At 44.5% G+C, this 19,455-nt stretch overlaps 2 pseudogenes; both read left to right on the plus strand.

Annotated features, from left to right (window-relative positions):
• The first annotated feature begins 131 nt into the window (after nucleotides 1–131).
• LOC119566501 lies at nucleotides 132–4,071 on the plus strand (annotated as a pseudogene).
• A 7,814-nt stretch (nucleotides 4,072–11,885) lies between these two features.
• Nucleotides 11,886–14,340, plus strand: LOC122461355 (annotated as a pseudogene).
• Nucleotides 14,341–19,455: the final 5,115 nt, after the last annotated feature.

Consider the following 19,455-nt stretch of genomic DNA (forward strand, 5'->3'; position numbering starts at 1 on the left):
CTGACCACTTTACCATCTCCTCCTCCGACATGGTGCCCGATTCCTGGTAAAAAAAAACATGTCTAAAACTATGCATGGAAAGTTTCCCCCTCTTCTAGTTAAATTTTGTGTCTCGGTCACGGTGTCAAGCGATGATGATGATGAGCCGGGGCGTGCAGAACGTGGGAGAAGCAGGGGCACGGGCCCCCCAGAATCTCTGCCACTGCCTGCAGCTTCTGCACTGGTCTCAGCCCCAAGATTCCCTCCTCCCCCCGCTCTTCCCCCCTTTCTGCCAGGGTGGAAGTCGGGCTGACCATGACTGGGGAGATGTCCCTGGGAACGGCACTCCAGCTCGCACTCCCGCTGAGCCCCACTAGATGGCACCCAGAACAGGGAAGCCGGGCTGGCGGCAGAGTTCTGCTAGGGGGCCCAGGGAGCCCTGTCCCTTTCTCGCCCGCAGCCACCAGTAAGTGTTCGGAGCCCGGGACAATGGGGGGTGGAGGCAGCGGGATGTTGGGAGGATGGGTGGGGATCCCAGGGAGGCAACAGGAGCTAAAGGGGTGGGGGAGGCAGCAGGGCCTGGAGGAATGGGGGAGTGGGGGGTCAGTATTTAAAGTGTCCCCCCAAAATAGTTACATTTAGATGCCTGTGCATGTCCCTGATTATGAGTAGAACGGGTTACAGAGCCTTTCAATTTCAAGGCCCTTTGCTTACTGAGGCTAAGATCAACAATGCTGAGTGTTTGGACAGTCCACTCCCTCAGCCCTTTAACACCAAGATGCGCAATGTTAAAGAACTCATAAAGTGCTCTGGTGTTTGCTGACACCTGCAGTAAAAGTAGGTAGATAGACAGAGAGTGGAATTATCTGTGAACCCTGGAGTGAAGTATCATCTATCTATCTATCTATCTACCTATCTATCTATCTATCCCCAGACACCCCCTCTATCTATGTATCTATCTGTCCATCCATCTATCTATCCCCAGACACCTCCTCTATCTTTCCATCTATCCATCTATCCCGAGACACCCTCTCTATCTATCTATCTATCCCCAGACACCCCGTCTATCTATCTATCTATCTATCTATAGGGACAATTTTAGCAGTGTTATTTTCACTTTGCTGATTTGCTGCTGACATCTGTCTATTGATATATCTATCACATCTATTTAAGAATGAATGGATTTGTGTATAATAAAATAATCTTTCATGGCATATAAAACATATTTGCCTCTTTGCATTCTGAAGAACCGGAGGCAGCATTCTCAAAGGGATCTGCTAATTATGAGTCTCTCTTGGACAGCTATGGAAGAGTGGGCCTGTCAAGGTTCCTTCCCCACTCTGAATTCTAGGGTACAGATGTCGGGACCTGCATGAAAACCTCCTAAGCTTACTTTTACCAGCTTAGGTTAAAACTTCCCCAAGGTACAAACTATTTTACCCTTCCACTGCCACCACCAAACTTTATCTGGGTTCCTGAAAAAACGTAGTTTGGAAACATCTGTCCCCCCAAAATCCTCCCAACTCTTGCACCCCACTTCCTGGGGAAGGTTTGGTAAAAATCCTCACCAATTTGCATAGGTGACCACAGACCCAAACCCTTGGATCTTAAAAAAATGAAAAAGCATTCAGTTTCCTTACAAGAAGACTTTTAATAGAAGTAAAAAAGAATCATCTCTGTAAAATCAGAATGGTAAATACCTTACAGGGTAATTAGATTCAAAACATAGAGAATCCCTCTAGGCAAAACCTTAAGTTACAAAAAAGACACACAGACAGGAATATTCATTCTATTCAGCACAGCTATTTTCTCAGCCATTTCAAGAAATCATAATCTAACACATATCTAGCAAGATTACTTTCTAAGTTCTAAGACTCCATTCCTGTTCTGTCCCCGGCAAAAGCATCACACAGACAGACACAGACCTTTTGTTTTTCTCCCTCCTACCAGCATTTGAAAGTATCTTGTCTCCTCATTGGTCATTTTGGTCAGGTGCCAACGAGTTACCTTTAGCTTCTTAACCCTTTACAGGTGAGAGGATTTTTCCTCTGGCCAGGAGAGATTTTAGAGGGGTTTACCCTTCACTTTATATTTATGACAGGGCCCTAAACTCTTTCTGCCTCACTTGACCCACCTCTGAATGGGGGTAATCATTCTTGCCTGCTTTATAAGGCTGCTGTGAAGGTTCATAAATGTGTTCAGGTCCTTGTCTGGCCTCATCACCACAGTACCTCCCATCACCTCTGTCAAGGTTCCTCCCCAACTCTGAACTCTAGGTTAGAGATGTGGGGACCTGCAGGAAAAACCTCCTAAGCTTATCTTTACCAGCTTAGGTCAAAACTTCCCCAAGGTACAAAATATTCCACCCTTTGTCCTTGGATTGGCCGCTACCACCACCAAACTAATACTGGTTACTGGGGAAGAGCTGTTTGGACACGTCTTTCCCCCCAAAATACTTCCCAAAACCTTGCACCCCACTTCCTGGACAAGGTTTGGTAAAAAGCCTCACCAATTTGCCTAGGTGACTACAGACCCAGACCCTTGGATCTTAAGAACAATGAACAATCCTCCCAACACTTGCACCCCGCCTTTCCTGGGAAATGTTGGATAAAAAGCCTCACCAATTTGCATAGGTGACCACAGACCCAAACCCTTGGATCTGAGAACAATGAAAAAGCATTCAGTTTTCTTACAAGAAGACTTTTAATAAAAATAGAAGTAAATAGAAATAAAGAAATCCCCCCTGTAAAATCAGGATGGTAGATACCTTACAGGGTAATTAGATTCAAAACATAGAGAACCCCTCTAGGCAAAACCTTAAGTTACAAAAAAGATACACAGACAGAAATAGTTATTCTATTCAGCACAGTTCTTTTCTCAGCCATTTAAAGAAATCATAATCTAACACGTACCTAGCTAGATTACTTACTAAAAGTTCTAAGACTCCATTCCTGGTCTATCCCCGGCAAAGACAGAATATAGACACACAGACCCTTTGTTTCTCTCCCTCCTCCCAGCTTTTGAAAGTATCTTGTCTCGTCATTGGTCATTTTGGTCAGGTGCCAGCGAGGTTACCTTTAGCTTCTTAACCCTTTACAGGTGAGAGGAATTTACCTCTGGCCAGGAGGGATTTTAAAGGGGTTTACCCTTCCCTTTATATTTATGACAACCTCACAATCTTTAATGTTTGTATCTTGACAACATCTCTGGCTGTATTATCCCCGTTTTACAGATGACAAGCTGAGGCTCAGAGAAATATGTCTATCCTTATATGACCTCGGATGTCTGCAGCTGAGCCAGGAACTGAGCCCCAAAGTCCAGAGTGCGCAGCAAGTGCCCAATCCACTAGACAATCTTGTCCTCACATAGCAATTGAGTAAGAGTGGTGTAAAACCTGTATGTAAGAGAATGACGACTCAGCCCCTCATTCTATACAGCAATGCCGTCTTCTCCTTTACATTCAACTGCACGGAGGATACCTCTCCTTGGCTTCAATACTGACTTTTTAGCTATTGAAGGGATTCCTTTGTGAAGGTACGCTACAAATCACATGTGCTGTCCAGGCAGCTTTGTAAACAGCTGGTGGCTGGGGTGTACGCTGTGGGGTTGGTAGATTCAATGATACACACATGTTGAACATTTCAGCTGTCATTTTGGAGTTCCAACATCATCAAACATTTCTTCTGTGTCATCCGCCCACTGGTGGTGCTCTCCTGTTGTAACATCCACATCAATGAGATTGTGATGTTTGCTTTCATGTGCTGCATTGTTGTGAGCAGCCTTGTGACTGTCCTCCTCTTCTATGTCTATATCATCTCTACCATCCTGCAGATCTACTTCACCAAGGGCCGGCGCAAAGCCTTCTCCTCCTGCACTTTCCACTTGACCTCAGTGGTCATGTTTCATGGCACCCTCCTCTACATGTATTTACGCCCCACCTCCAGCTATTCCATGGACAAGGACAAAATGATTTCAGCATTTTACATGCTGGAGATCCCCATGGTGAACCCCCCCCCCCTCATCTACAGCCTGAAGAACATGGAGGTGAAGGACTCCTTAAGGAATGCAGGTTTCCCAGACACTTCAGTTTAAACACACTGGATTAGATAACCAATAAAATAAAATCTATCTGTGTAGTCAATAAACTTAAGCGAGTACAAATAATGAGGCATAGAAGTCAGACATGGTTACAAGAAAAATAAAGCTAAAATGCAACTTGTGCCTAACTTAACAAACAATGTGAAACTCAAAGCAAAGGTTTTATCCCCATATGCTTTCAGCAGTCTTACTGACCAAACTTCTTAGATCAGGACCCCTCCCCCAGTCCAATGGCTGCTTCCTGTATCCCTTCACATGCAGTGAATAAACAGGCAGAGAGAGAGAGAGAGAGAGGTGCATAGGACTGTCTGCCACTTCTTTTTATAGTCCTATCTCCTTTTTGAGAAACATCTCCACCTGGTTAGCAGGAGACAAAATGTCCTTGTGCAAGGATGTTTCCTTGCTGCTTTTTCCTCATCTTTTTGAGCTTCTTTGGTTTCAATTCCTGCTTGATACCTCTGTTTACTGCTTAAATATAAAATTAAGCAGAGCACGCATTTCTTTGTCAAAGATAGACCCGTTTGCCAACCTCAGTATGAAATGTATTAATAAGAACTTAAGAACATAAGAATGGCCATACTGAGTTGGAGCAAAGGTCCATCTGGACCAGTGTCCTGTCTTCTGAGAGTGGCCAATGCCAGGTGCCCCAGAGGGAATGAACAGAACAGGGAATCATCAAGTGATCCATCCCCTGTCGCTCATTCCCAGCTTCTGGCAAAGAGAGGCTAGGGACACCATCCCTGCCCAGCCTGGCTAATAGCCATTGATGGACCTATCCTCCATGAATGTATCTAGTTCTTTTTTGAACCCTCTTATAGTCTTAGCCTTCACAATATTCTCTGGCAAGGATTTCTCAGGTTGGCTGTGCATTGTGTGAAAAAATACTTCTTTGTGTTTGTTTTAAACCTACTGCCATTCATTTCATTTTGTGGCCCTTAGTTCTTGTGTTATGAGAAGGAGTAAATAACACTTCCTTATCTACTTTCTCTCCACCAGTCATGATTTGGTAGACCCCTATCATACCCCTCCCTCCCTAGTCATCTATTTTCCAAGCTAGAAAGTCCCATTCTTATTCATGTCTCCTCATACAGAAGCCATTCCATAGCCCTAATCATTTTGGTTGCCCTTTTCTGAACCTTTTCCAATTCATCTCTTTAGAGATGGGGCGTCCACATCTGCATGCAGTATTCAAGATGTGGGAGTATTCAAGATATTATATACAGGCAATATTATAGTTTCTGTCTTATTATCTATCCCTTTCATAATGATTCCCAACAGTTTGTTCACTTCTTTGACTACCGCTGCACATTGAGTGGATGTTTTCAGAAAACACCATACAATGTAATCTTATAACTTTACATACAATGTTGCCACATGTATCTTATCAGGACAATACTGATCAGCAAATTATGAGTTTTCAAATGATACATTAGAAGGCATACTTTAAAAAACTAACAAAACAAAACAAAAATCCACACAAACAATTCCACCCCCACCACAAGTTACACTCTCCCAAATACAAGAGAAAAAAGTCAGCTATTTGGAGATATGAAACCTAGAATGCGAGAGGACTCCTGTCTGTGAAGCATACCAAACAGGTGTAGCCACACCCATAGCCCTATGTAATCAGCAGCACAATCAGAACAAATTCCATGGGAACAACCCCTAGATTGCACAGTAACACCCTTTAAAGTCTGTGGGAATGTGAATTTATTCTATCGCCATGAAACTCTTCACTCCCATCCCTCCCACCTCCCAAAAACCACAGCGCAATGGTGATTTACACCATCTGTGAATCTGGCCCAATGACTCCCAGGGAGAGGCATCCATTGACAGCAGCAGGGGATGTGGTCTCATGGGTAGTGTCCATGTTATGGTTACCTCTTTAAGCAAGTCTATCCATATCCAGCAGACCTAGGCACAGTGCAGACAAGCCCTGGGCATCCTCAGGAGGCACAAGTTGAGGAATGTAGAAGGTCCAATGATGCCCGTGTGATGTCACTATAAGGCAGGGGAGGATGCACATTCTCTCTTCCTTAGCTTCACCAGGTTGCTGGGCAGGGACAAGAGGCTTCCACTAGCAACATCTCCATGCAGGAGATTGTGCAGGAAGGGCTCATCTCTATTTCAGAAGCAACCAAGTCCTGAGACCTGTAGGAAGAGAATGGATATTTGCAATGCATAGGAGCTGTTAGTGTTACAACTGGGTCATTTCACAAGATGAAATCCCTGGCCATGCATTGAAGAGATCCCAGCATGGAAGGGCACAGAAATTAAATTGTGCCCTCTTTCACGGGGACTTTACTATTTGTCATTCTTGAATTGCTCTTTTCCTGTGAAATAAAAGGCATTTGCCTGGAAAGGTGAAGGCTACTCTTTGCGTGTGAAACCATAAAAATCAAGCTCTTCCTCTCATCTGTCAAAACCTGCACCACCATCATCCAACAGGCCATTTTTATAATAGTGATTCCATTCAGAAGGGTCATTTCCACAGTTCCCTTTCAGGTGTGTGCCTGGGTGACCACGCACGAGGCAGTGAAGGGTAATGCACCTAATTAGGTGCCTGGACCCTGGAGAGGATGCACGTGTAAGATGGGTGGTGGCCTTGGGAGGAGTTGGGAGTAGGTGAGGGAGCAGTGGAGTGAGATGGGGAGTGAGGGGAAATTGGGACGTGCAGGGCTGCACTGGCTGGAAAGAGACTTGACTCTCTCCAGCTCCAGGGCAGCGGGTGCCGGGGAGAGATGGCCCTCCTTCCCAGCCCCAGCTCAGTGGCTGCTGCGGTGCAGGAGAGACCCCGCTCTCCCTAAACAAAGGCTAAAACAGAATGGAAATCACTTGTCTAGACAAGTGATTTCCATTAAGTTTTCGCATTTGTTTGGGGAGAGGTATTGGAAACCATTAAGGCCAGATCTTTGCTATCTGGGATAGTTTTGGCTCTTCAGAGAACTCCCATTGACTCATAAGTAGCAAGCAGCACTAGGTTTGGTGAGGAAGCTGCTAGGTGTTTTGTAGGATAAAGACCTTATCTGCAAGCTCTTCGAAGTGGGGATCTCTCTGCAAACTCCAAAGCCATGTGTTGTTGTCCTGCAGCGCATGTAAAAACATAGTGAGTCAGTCTACTCCAAGTTTTTGAGTTGGTGACACACACAATGTGAAACCAGGAGAACTTCACCTGTTTCTACAGAGCTCTGTTGCACTTCCACAGTGTAGGTCCTAAACACTCATTTAAAATACCCATCACCAACCACTTGATGTTTTCCTTCCCTTCGTATTTTCAGTGTTGTTACTTGCTTGTGGCTTTGTTTTGCCGTCTGTGTCGCTTTATTACTTATTTTTACTGTTTTTTGTGTGTGAAATATTATTCAAATTAAGAGTGGAGATTCCAGAGAAATTGTAGAAGCCGGAGTGAATGCCTTTTACTCTCCTTTCCAGTGTCAGCAAATATTGTATTACTATTTGCAGTGAGAGCATTTCTAGTTGACTCATACGTTTACTTAAAGGTATTTAAATTTATTTAAAGACCAGTTGGGAATTTTAGTCCTATCTCCCTGCCAGGGCAGCAAAATCCCCTTAAGTTCTTTTGTTCAGGCTCGTTGGAAATATTGCAGCTGTCCCAGCTTCCCAGTAGAGATTATTCTGCATTCTGACTGAGCTCTGTGTGAGCCTGTGTGTGTGTGTTTGATGTGCAGTTGGCACTGTGTGTGTTGTATGAAGTGGGCACTGTGTGTGTGTGTTTAGTGGGCATTATGTGTGTGTGTGTGTGTGCTTGGTGTGCAGTGGGCAGTATCTGTGTGCATGTTTTGGGGGGTACAGTGGAGCTGAACATCAGGTGGAAGCAGGTGCGTGTCCCTTGCCTTGCCCACGGCTAAGGCTGGTGTCCCCACTCCTCCCAGTGCAGGGCTCCTTTTAAGATCATAGAATCATACCACTCAAAGGGACCTTGAGAGGTCATCTAGTCCACTCCCGTGCACTCATGGCAGGGCTAAGTATTATCTAGACCATCCCTGGCAGGTATTTGTCTGACCTGCTCTTAAAAATCTCCAATGGTGGAGATTCCACAACCTTCCTAGACTAGTTAATCCAGTGCATAGCCACTCTCACTGATGGGATGTTTTACCTAATGTCCAACCTAAACCAACCTTTCTGCAATTGAAGTCCATCCGTTCTTGTCCTATCCTGTCCCCCCCCCCGCCCCAGACATGTTGCTTTGCAGTTTTATTCCTAAACTCTGTTTCACTCACTGTAAATTATAGGAAATAAATAAAATGAAGAAAAGAGTAATCGGGACAGAGCTGTCCTGCTCGGAGCTATTTTTCAGCAGCTTCTGCAGAGATGCTGCAGAGATCTTCATTGTTAACCACCAGTTTGGGGAATATCCTCCTTTTTGCGGCCTGTCCTGACCTTGGCATTTTCAGTGAGGAGTGCCCCAGGCACCTCTGGGTCACAGGAGGCAGAAAGCCAGGAGGAGGAGTTATGAGCATGAGTCTTAGAGGAAGTAGGGGCAATGCGTTTCCTGGGCACAGACCTGGAGTGACAGAGTTAGGAGTTTCTGAATACAGAGATTGTTGGCTGCAGGTTTTTTCGACAGGTGTTCAGGGAAGCAGGACTTTGCGTACATTCTTTGTAACCCCTCCTCCAAGGATTATACCAAAGAATATACCTGACTTGGATCATCAATTTTTCCTCCTAATACAATCGACCCTGCAATGCCTCACAGGTTGTCACCACTTAGTAAAAGGGGGCACCGATATGCGCTGGAGCGCTGATAATACCAGCCAACCCCGAAGACCCAGAGTGGATCATTTCTGCTAACATAGGGAAGAAGGGAAGAGTCATCACTGGGCCTGCCAGGCATCTCCTTGTGGGGAGGAGATGACAGCAATGTCCTTGTGCATCTGCAGCCACGGATCAGTGCATGGGCCCATCCCTGTGGCGACTTCACCCTTTTATGTCAATTGAACACTGCTGTCAGCACCGCACCTTTGCTGTTACTGGGATATTTTCTAGGTTGGTGGCTGTGACATACCAGGGTCCAACCCAGACTAATCAGCAGCTGTGTCACAATCTTGCAATGCCTTGCTGAAGTGGCTTCCACCTAGGCCACTCACAAACCACCGCCTGGCACGCAAATCACACCCTGAGCGTGTGTGTGTAACTGCAGCCTGGCCAGGAATAGTTGGGTTACATTCAGGCTCTCAGCTCCCTTGGTTATACTGCAGGGTGACCCCAACACACTCCCCAGTCTTCGATTTCCCTCCAGAAATGTACGTCCTGTGCTGCCCAGTCCTCTCCTGGACAATACAAGCTACATTGTCCATTATTTCTTTAATAGCACTAACAAGCCTGCAAGTTAGCTTCTCAGACACGTCTATTTAAACGCACTGGACTAGATAAAACAAAAAAAGAAAGTTTATTGACCACAAAGAGAGATTTTAACTGAGTGCAAATAAGGAGCCATTGAATTCAGACATGGTTACAAGAAAGATAAAGCTAGAAAGGCAACTTGTGCCTAAGTGAAGAAAAGATGTGAAATTCAAAGCAAAAGTTTCCTCACCACATGCTTTCAGCAGTCTTACTGACCAAATTTCATGTCAGGACCCCTCCCCCAGTCCAAAGACTGCTTCCTTTGTCCCTTCAGATGCAGTAAATCAATGAGCAGAGAGAGAGAGAGAGAGAGAGAGAGAGAGAGAGAGAGAGAGAGAGGTACCTTGGGATGTCTGCCTCTTCTTTTTATCATCCTATCCCCCTTTAAGAAACATTTCCACCTGGTTACCGGAAGACAAAACTCTATGTAGAAGGATGTTCCCTGCAGCTTTTTCCTCACCTTTTTAGGCTACCTTTGTTTCCCTTCCTGCTTGACTGGTTACTGTTTCAAAACAAAATTAAGCAGAGCACGTTTCCTTGTTTAAGACAAACCAGTTTGCCCACCTCAGTTTGCAACATGTTTTTAATAACATGATACAGTGTAATATTATAAATTCACATACATTATCAAAAATGTATTAATATTTGCGGTGAGAGCATGACTATTTTGAGTTGACGCGTAGATTTATTTAGCATGTTAGCGCTGATCTCTGTGTGCCGATAATATGCATGCAAGAGGGATAGTTTGTGACCTGCAGAAGTCCAGAGCATGCTGTGGTTTCCTCCTGAGCTCCTCTGGTCATCCTGTGGTCTCCATCAGGCAAAAATGAGTGAACCGACTTTTTCTACCTTTAGGAGAGTAACCTAGCAAGGGAAGGACATTGGATACCATGGTGATTGGCATGCTGTAAATGCTCGATAATCTGGAGTACTCTTACATGTCTTACAGGTTTTACATTCGACTATTGGGGCCAGGACAATGATGTGATTCTGAAACCACGAATGACTGAACAGCTATAAGCTACAGCTGCAAATAATTAATACGTTTCACCTGTATCTAACTTTCTGTTCCTTTGATTCGAAATTTCTTGTGAAACTCCTTGAATTTTTTTCTTGAGAAGCCTTTTGATGGGTAATTGGATTTTCCTTTCAACTATTTTTTCCATGAAATTATCTTTTCCCTGGAAATTATAAGCTTTCCATCAAAATACCAAACTGCTCTCCTCCCTAAACCATGGCTGTGGGACTCTGGTGATGTTCCACGGCCGTTCAGCAAGAGGAGAGACCATCATGCATCATGGGGGACGTCGTCCAGCCTGGGAGCCAGGAACATGGAAGAGATTGGTGCTGTGTGGTATCGGATGCACCCCTATGGTATTTCCTAACAAAAAAGATTTTGGTCTCCACACAAAAAAATAAACAAACCGCCTTTGTGGATCAGGTCTACACAGTACTTGGCTTGCACTGAAAACAGCAGGATGAAATATACCCCTCACCTCATACTCTGTAACTCTGGTAGAAATTGCATCATTTAATAACACAATAGGAAAGAGTGGGACAAATTAATCCCCAGGGCACCAATTACACCAAGATGGCTTTGGTTCACTGAATGCTTTAATTAGGTGTTATGGCTCTCTGAGCTCAGGTGTTCCCAGTTGCTTCAGGAATCATGTGCCATAGATCACACATCTCAGTATAAAACTTCCCGAATGCTCCAAACTGGTAGTCTCTATGGATGGGGAAATGCCACCACATCTCTCTGTCTCTTCTCAGCAGGTACGTGCTATTGTCCTGTTTTACAGTCACACACACACGCAGACACCATGGGGATCAGCAGCTATTCAATTCCAGGCCTCCAGCACTTAATCTCTCAGCAACAACTCCGACCCCTTCAGCTAAAGGAGCGACGTCCTTGGTTGGAAAAATAGGCAATTACCTAGTCACTGAAGCCAGAGCTTTCCATTATGTCTCTGGGTTTTCATACAGACTCAAGTAAATGCCAAAAAGCTTAATTAGCACAGTGAGCAACTTTATGCCAAACCAACATGCCAAGCCACAGAGCTCCCCTTGCCCAAAGCCGGTGTAAAGATTGACGCTCCTTCACTCACACCCCTTCTTTAGATAAGGAATAATCCCTTCAGACTGATTCTCTCACAGCAGAGTCACAAGTCACTGTTTTCTCTTTGGATGAGTGAACAGGAGTGTTTTTGTGTGGGACATGATGAATCTGAAGTGTCATTATATTTGCACAGTGTCTGCATTTTATCGAACACCTGGAATGACCAGCTGTGAACATCTGGCTCTGTGGACTAAGCCCTTCCCGGAGTGGGTATTGATGTTCATTAAGAAACTGATCTCTGTTTATCTTCACTTCTTTCATTACAGAGAAGGGGCAGGTTTTCTGCACCATTCACATGCCCACATCTCAATAGCTGCCTGATCTCTGTTCAGAGGAGATGGAAAAGGGAAATCACTCGGAGGCAACTGAGTTCATTCTCTCAGGACTGACAGATCGTCCAGAGCTGCAGGTCCCCCTGTTTGTGGTGTTCCTACTGATTTATGGTATCACCCTGGTGGGGAACGGGGGGATAATATTGTTAATCACAATTGATCCCCGACTCCACACCCCCATGTACTTTTTCCTCAGGAATTTGTCTTTCTGTGACCTCTGCCTTTCTTCGACAATTTCCCCCAAGATGCTGCTGAATTTCTTAGCCGAGAGGAAAAGCATTTCTTACACGGCCTGCGCTGTGCAAATGTCTCTCTCTATCGCTTTTGCAGATTCTGAGGGCTTCTTGCTGGCTGTGATGGCGTATGACCGTTATGTGGCCATCTGTAACCCACTGCTCTATACGGTCACCATGTCCAGGCAGCTTTGTAAACAGCTGGTGGCTGGGGTGTACGCTGTGGGGTTGGTGGATTCAGTGATTCCCACATGTGTTACATTTCGGCTGTCATTCTGCAGCTCCAACATCGTCAATCATTTCTTCTGTGACATCCCCCCTCTGCTGGCGCTCTCCTGTTCTGACACCCGCATCAATGAGATTATGATGTTTGCTTTCATGTTGTGCATTACAGGGAGCAGATTTGTGGCCATCCTCCTCTCCTATGTCTATATCACCTCCACTATCCTGCAGATCAGCTCTGCTGTGGGCCGTCGCAAAGCCTTCTCCACCTGCTCTTTCCACTTGACTGCGGTGGTCCTGTTTTATGGCAGCCTCCTCTTCATGTATTTACGTCCCCCCTCCAGCTATTCCATGGACACGGACAAAGTGGCCTCAGTGTTTTACACACTGGTGATCCCCATGTTGAACCCTCTCATCTATAGCCTGAGGAACACGGAGGTGAAGGACGCCCTGAGGAGAGCAATGAATAAACTCCTAACCAAATCTTGAATCTGTTTAACTCAGTACTGGTTTAGTGATGGGGAGTGGAAACAGGTGAATTCAATTCCCATCCCATTGCAATGTAAGTTTGCAAAGCCCGTGGGAGTATTCTTCATTATTATATTGTTATTATGAATTTGTTTGTATTCCAACAAGGCCTGCAGGCCCCAACTAAAATCAGGGCTTTATTAGGCTATTACCCCGTCAAAATTCCAGGAGGCACCTGTTTCAGATGTGTGAATATTTGTGACGTGCTTCTGTAGAACTGATCAATGAAATTGTTTTTAATTGTTCACTTTATTAATATAACTTCAAAAATAAAGTTTTATGAATGAAACTACATTCATTCATTGAACCAGGTACCCCAATAACTGGCTAATTGAGTTTCACTTTCAATCCAATAGCTGCTTAAATAGCTGAAACTTACACTGTTTCAACATTGTAACTTCTGTTCACTGTTTGCCATTCCTTACGCTTGTCCATATTGTAACACAAACTCCATTTTAACTTGTCCCAAACTCCATTTTAAAATGCTCAATCCATTTTGTAAAAGCTTGCTGCAACCTTGATTTTTGCAAAATGCTGCTGTAATCTTATTAGTGTAGTTTAGATGTGTGAATGAGGTATATATGGATGATGGAATCAACCTCCTGCCCAGACTGTCCTGATGAAATAAAGTGTAAACACCAATGGCTGAAGATGCAGACAACAGCCCTGACAAAGCAAGAAGAGTCCACCCTCAAAAGAAAAGAACAAAAGTATAATTGAAGAAACATCAAAGCCAGTTCCTAGGCTGAAAGTCATGTCTGCAATTTGTGGGTGATCAATCACACGAAACCCAAAGGCAGTGTGACACATCAAGACATATAGACTCTGGATTCAAACTAAAGCCTACAAAAAGGGTGGGTGAGATGGATCACTTTGGAGGGTAACATTCTGCTGCCAACAGGGAAGGGCATTGGTGCATGCCCAACAGAGGCCCAGTTCTTCCTTGTGCCTGGCTTTCCTGGCCAGTTAGCCGCCACAAGCTATGAACCCAAGCCACGAACTCAAGCTACATTCAGGAATGGTAACTATCTAGCAGCTGCAGAACATTTGATGTGTGTGTGTGTGTGTGTGTGTGTGTATGTATACATAGGTATTAGATATTAGTTATTGGTCATAAATCAAATTGTATTATAATACACGTGACATCTTGTCTTGTCCCGTGAAACGATCCTGTGTAGTTTTGTCTGCATAACACTTTGAAAGCATAGATGTATTTGTACTGGGAAAGAAGAGGGGGGAATCAAATCTATCTCCTTCTGCTTTGTGGTGGGTTTGGTTTGGTTATGCAGTTGCAAGTATGAAGTGTGTGATTTCTATGGCTGAAACAAAGGGAGTTTTGCACCTTGCACCCTCCTGATCCTCTGCAGCCCTTTACGTCCTCTGTGGGGTTGTTGTGTAGATTGTCGCCTGGTTTGTATCCACGCATGTGGAGGAGAAAGGTGATTTCCATCAAAATGGCCTTTAAGTTAAGGGAGCAACAAAATAAGTAAGAACAAGGGTAACATATCCAAAAGAGAACGTGGTGTGTGTGCATCCTCTGTGAGAATCTGCACTGAACTGAATACAAAATAATATGAAAGGGTGAGTTTTCTCGATCATATAAATTAAACAGAAAGAAAAAGTCATATCGAACACTCGATGTTTATACCACAGGAGCAGGTTCGCTATGAGGTCTTACTCTTAGTTCTGCGGGTAAGTCCTATGGACTCTGAAGAATAGGGATTCTGGGAATTGTACAGCTCAGGTTGTGGAGAGTGAGAAATGGCTAGAGCTGGGCCAATAGCTGATTTTTGCGTTCATGGGTGGTTAGAAAACATTGAAAAACAAATTCAGTTCAACCTGAACCAAATCTGAAAACTCCTGAAATGTTTGGCAAATTGAAAACATTGACAGAAATGTCCTGTGGGGTGGAAGGAACTATTTAGCATGACCAGAAATGGAACATTTCCTTTCCTTCCTGGATACTTTTTGATGTCAAAGCAAAGACAATGTAGGGCCACACTGACAAAAGGGATGGGAATGGAAGAGGTGGGAATGGTGCTGCTTCCCTTGCAGACTTTAACCCAGTGATTAGATCACTCCCATGGGAAGTGGGAGATCCAGGTCAATTCCCCCTCTGTCGAACGGGGAGAAGCAATTTGAAAGTGGGTCTCCCACATTGCCCGACAGGATCCTGGTGACTGGGCTATGTTCTGTCCTGCATCATTCTCAGACTGGTCTACGCTACTGCTGTAAATTGATATAAGTTATGACTCTATAGACAAGTGGTTCGGGGCACCGACATGCTCAACTTCATGTCTCTGTTCCAATGGTTTTTTAATTAGTTATCCACTGTAGAACAACTTTGAAAGGAGAGATTGAGAGCAACCCAGACTAGAATACCACACCACTCAGGGGCTGGGATGCTTTCTGGAAATACAGGAAACCCAAGTGCACATCTTTGCCCAGTACTGGACAGAAGGGGGAATTGCACCTGGATCTCCCACCTCACAGGTGAACACCCTCACTATTAAGCTAAAAATTACAAAGAGAGGGAGCATCACCACCTCCTACTGGTGGCTGCTTTGTGACCAGCACCTAAATCCTCCTCCCCCCCACACACTGTTCTGGGACAAGGTTATTAGGAGACTTTGTAACACATTTGTGAATAGTTTCAGGTCAACCCCAAAGGCATGGTTTTTTACAATAATTAATAAATTTAATAGTGAAAAGTACAAGGTCATGCATTTAGTGATTAATAACAAGAATTTTTGTTATAAACTGGGGACGCATCACTTGGGAGTAATAGAGGAGGAGAAGGACCTCATAGTATTGGTTGACCGCAGGATGACTATGAGCTGCCAAGGTGATATGGCAGTGAAAAAAACGTAATGCGGTCTTGGGATGCATCAGGCGACGTATTTCCAGGAGACATAAGGAGGTTTTAGTACTGTTATACAAGGCACTGGTGAGACCTCCTCTGGAATATTGTGTGCAGTTCTGGTCTCCCATGTTTAAGAAATATTAATTCAAACTGGAACAGGTACAGAGAAAGGCTACTAGGATGATCCGAGGAATGGAAAACCTGTCTTATGAAAGGAGACTCAAAGAGCTTGGATTGTTTAGCCAAACCAAAAGAAGGCTGACGGGAGATATGATTACTCTCTATACATGTATCAGAGAGATAAATACCATGGAGGGAGAAGAATTATTTAAGCTCAGTACCAATGTGGACACAAGAACAAATGGATATAAACTGGCCAGCAGGAAGTTTAGACTTGAAATTAGATGGAGGTTTCTAACCATCAGAGGAGTGAAGTTCTGGAACAGCCTTCCAAGGGAAGCAGTGGAGGCAAAAGACATATCTGGCTTCAAGACTAAGCTTGATAAGTTTATGGAAGGGAGGATATGATGGGATAGCCTAATTCTGGAAATTAATTAATCTTCAACTATTAGCGGTAGGTATGCACAATGGCCTGTGATGGGATGTTAGATGGGGTTGGATCTGAGTTACTACAGAGAATTCTTTCCTGGGTATCTGCATGGTGAGTCTTGCCCACGTGCTCAGGGTTTAGCTGATCACCATATTTGGGGTTGGGAAGGAATTCTCCTCCAGGGAAGATTGTCAGAGGCCCTGGGGGTTTTTCACCTTCCTCTGCAGAGTCGGTCATGGGTCACTTGCTGGAGGATTCTCTGCACCTCGAAGTCTTTCAACCACGATTTGATGACTTCAATAGCTTAGGCAGAGGTTCAAGATTTGTTACAGGAGTGGGTGGGTGAGATTCTGTGGCCTGCGTTGTGCAGGAGGTCAGACTCGACGATCACAATGGTCCCTTCTGACCTTAAAGTCAATGATTCTATGTTTAGTCTGGAAGAAATTCACCCTTTTCTCGATATTTTCATGTCTCAATGCTGGGAAATTATTTAAAGAGACTTTTGGAGAGGTACAAACACATGAAGTGGAATACAGTCACCCCAGTTTCATATCATATTCAAAAGGTCTTACGCGAGAGACAGAGAACCAGACCAGCTGATGCTCTGGCCCTCTGTGTTCCAGTTCACAAGGAAGGGAACAACATTAATTGCATGTGCTCTGCACACCTGTAGTCCTGGGAGCAAAGATGTTACAGGGAGCAAATCTCAAAGTCATCCCAGAAAGCAGCTCCAGACGTATTAAGGGTCACCTTGGTGTGGTTAGCAAACAGGGAAAAGTTCGACTCTTAGTCTGATTTTTACGGTTCTGAGCAGGTACTGCTTCTGTTCTCAACTCATTATATGTGAAGGGAGGAAAAACAAAGAGATACCACCAAGTCATGGGCAAACAAGTCAGTTTCAGAGCATTTTGGCCTTTAATTGAAATTACAGTGAGCCATTCATGGGAAGGGAAGAAAGGAATTATCATTAGACAAATTTTAACTTTTCTGCACATATTTACCTATCAAAAGGAGGAAAGAGCTTTATCAAGGGAGGGAGAAGAGTGACAGGAAAAGGAGAGAAAAAATGCTTTAATAGGAAGGGGGAAACTCCCACATCCATTCAGGGAATGTCTATACTAAGGCCATTACATTGACTCAGCTATGGTGTGCAGCAGTACTGCAGCATAGATGCTTTCCACATTGGTGGAAGGGGTTTTCCATTGATGTAGTTAATCCACATCTCCGAGAGGCAGTAGCTACGTCAGTGGAAGAATTACATTGAGGGTCAGTACAAGCTAACTGCCTCACACAGGGTGTGAAAAGTTTCCCTGCCCTGTGCGACAGAGCTCTGTTGATCTAATTTTTAAGCATAAACCAGGACTCAGAGAAGCTGCCAATGGAAAAGACCATTTGGGAAATCTAGTCCTATCTCCCTGCCAGGGCAGCAGAATCCCCTTCGGTTCTTTTTGTTCAGGCTCGTTGGAAATATTCCACTTATCCCAGCTTCCCCATAGAGATTCTTCTGTATTCTGATTGAGCTCAGTGTCAGGCTGTGAGTGTGTATTGGGCACTTTGTCTGTGTGTGTGTGTTTGCTGTGCAGTGGGCACTGTGTGTGTGTGCATGTGGTGGGGGTACACTGGAGCTGAATGTCAAGTGGAGGCAGATGTGTGTCCCTTGCCCTGCCCAGTGCTCAGGCTGGCACCCTCCCTCCCCTCCCCTCCCCCCCCCCCACCCCGCCAGTGCAGGGCTCCTTGTGAGATCACAGAATCATAGGACTGGAAGGGACATCGGGAGTTCTAAGTATTATCTATTATCTAGTGTTATCTGCAGTTCACTGAAACTGAGATTCACTCAGTTCAGGGGCTTCTTAGTTAACTGAGACTTTCCCAGTACCCAGTTTTCAGCCTTTCTGGGCAGTCTGCAACTTCGGCAGTTCTAGCTTCTTTTGATCTTAACTTTCACTTATTTTGCTTATTTTTCTGTCCCTATTTCCCTTACCTGAAATAAGCAATCAGAAACTAACAAAACAGTAATCACTTTGTCTATTCTCCACCTACCACAGCCAAAACTCACTTAAAATCATGACCAGAGTCTCAAAGAAATCAGCTGTGCACAGATCCTGCTCAGCTACGCCACTGTGACGTCTTGGGTCACAGAAACCCCTTTGGGACTGCCACACGATGTGCTGAGTCTCCCTCTGAGCCTGTTTTCCCTGCCAGCTTGGGACTTCAGTACCTTACCTCGTTTGAGCTAGACACGCTTGCCTGCTGCAAACCCGGATCCAAATCTCAACCACGTCCGCCACAAGCTGCAGGCTTCACTGAAAATAGCTTAAGAAGTGCTCCTGTTTCTAACATTCAGATAGCCAGCTCCCAATGGGGTCCAAACCCCAAATCAATAAATCTTTACTCTTTATAAAGCTTATATAGGGTAAACTCATAAATTGTTCACCCTCTATAACACTGATAGAGAGATATGCAGAGTTGTTTGCCCGCCCCCACACTCTGCCCCCTGGAATTAATACATACTCTGGGTTAATTAATAAGTAAAATGTGATTTTATTAAATACAGAAAGTAGAATTTAAGTGGTTCCAAGTAATAATAGACAGAACAAAGTGAATTACCAAACAAAATAAAATAAAACCTATAAGTCGAAGCCTAATACAATGAAAACTAAATGCAGGTAAATCTCACCCTCAAAGATCTTGCAATAAGCCTGTTTTACAGATGATACTTCCTCCTAGTGTGGGTTCAGCAATCACTCACACCCCTGTAGTTACTGTCCTTTGTTCCAGTTTCTTTCAGGCATCTCCTTGGGGTGGAGGGGCTATCTTTTGTGCGAGCTGAAGACAAAATGGAGGGGTTTCCCCAGGGGCTTATTTAGTCTCTCTCTTGTGGGTGGAAACCCCTTCCCCTCTCCTATGCAGAATCCAGCTCCAAGATGGAGTTTTGGAATCACATGGGCAAGTCACATGTCCATGCACGACTCAGTTCCTTACACGACAACACTACATTCCCAGGAAAGCTCAGATGTGGATTGGAAACTCTCAAAGTTCATTGTTAGCTTAAGTGTTTCTTGATTGGGCACTTACAGAGAATAGTCTTTTCTCAAGAAGCTGTCCAACTGCTTCACTGAGGGTAATTAAAATCAAACAAGTACATAACAAGTATTCATAACTTTGAA

The sequence above is a fragment of the Chelonia mydas genome, chromosome 6 (assembly GCF_015237465.2).
Source record: "Chelonia mydas isolate rCheMyd1 chromosome 6, rCheMyd1.pri.v2, whole genome shotgun sequence".
Lineage (NCBI taxonomy): Eukaryota > Metazoa > Chordata > Testudines > Cheloniidae > Chelonia > Chelonia mydas.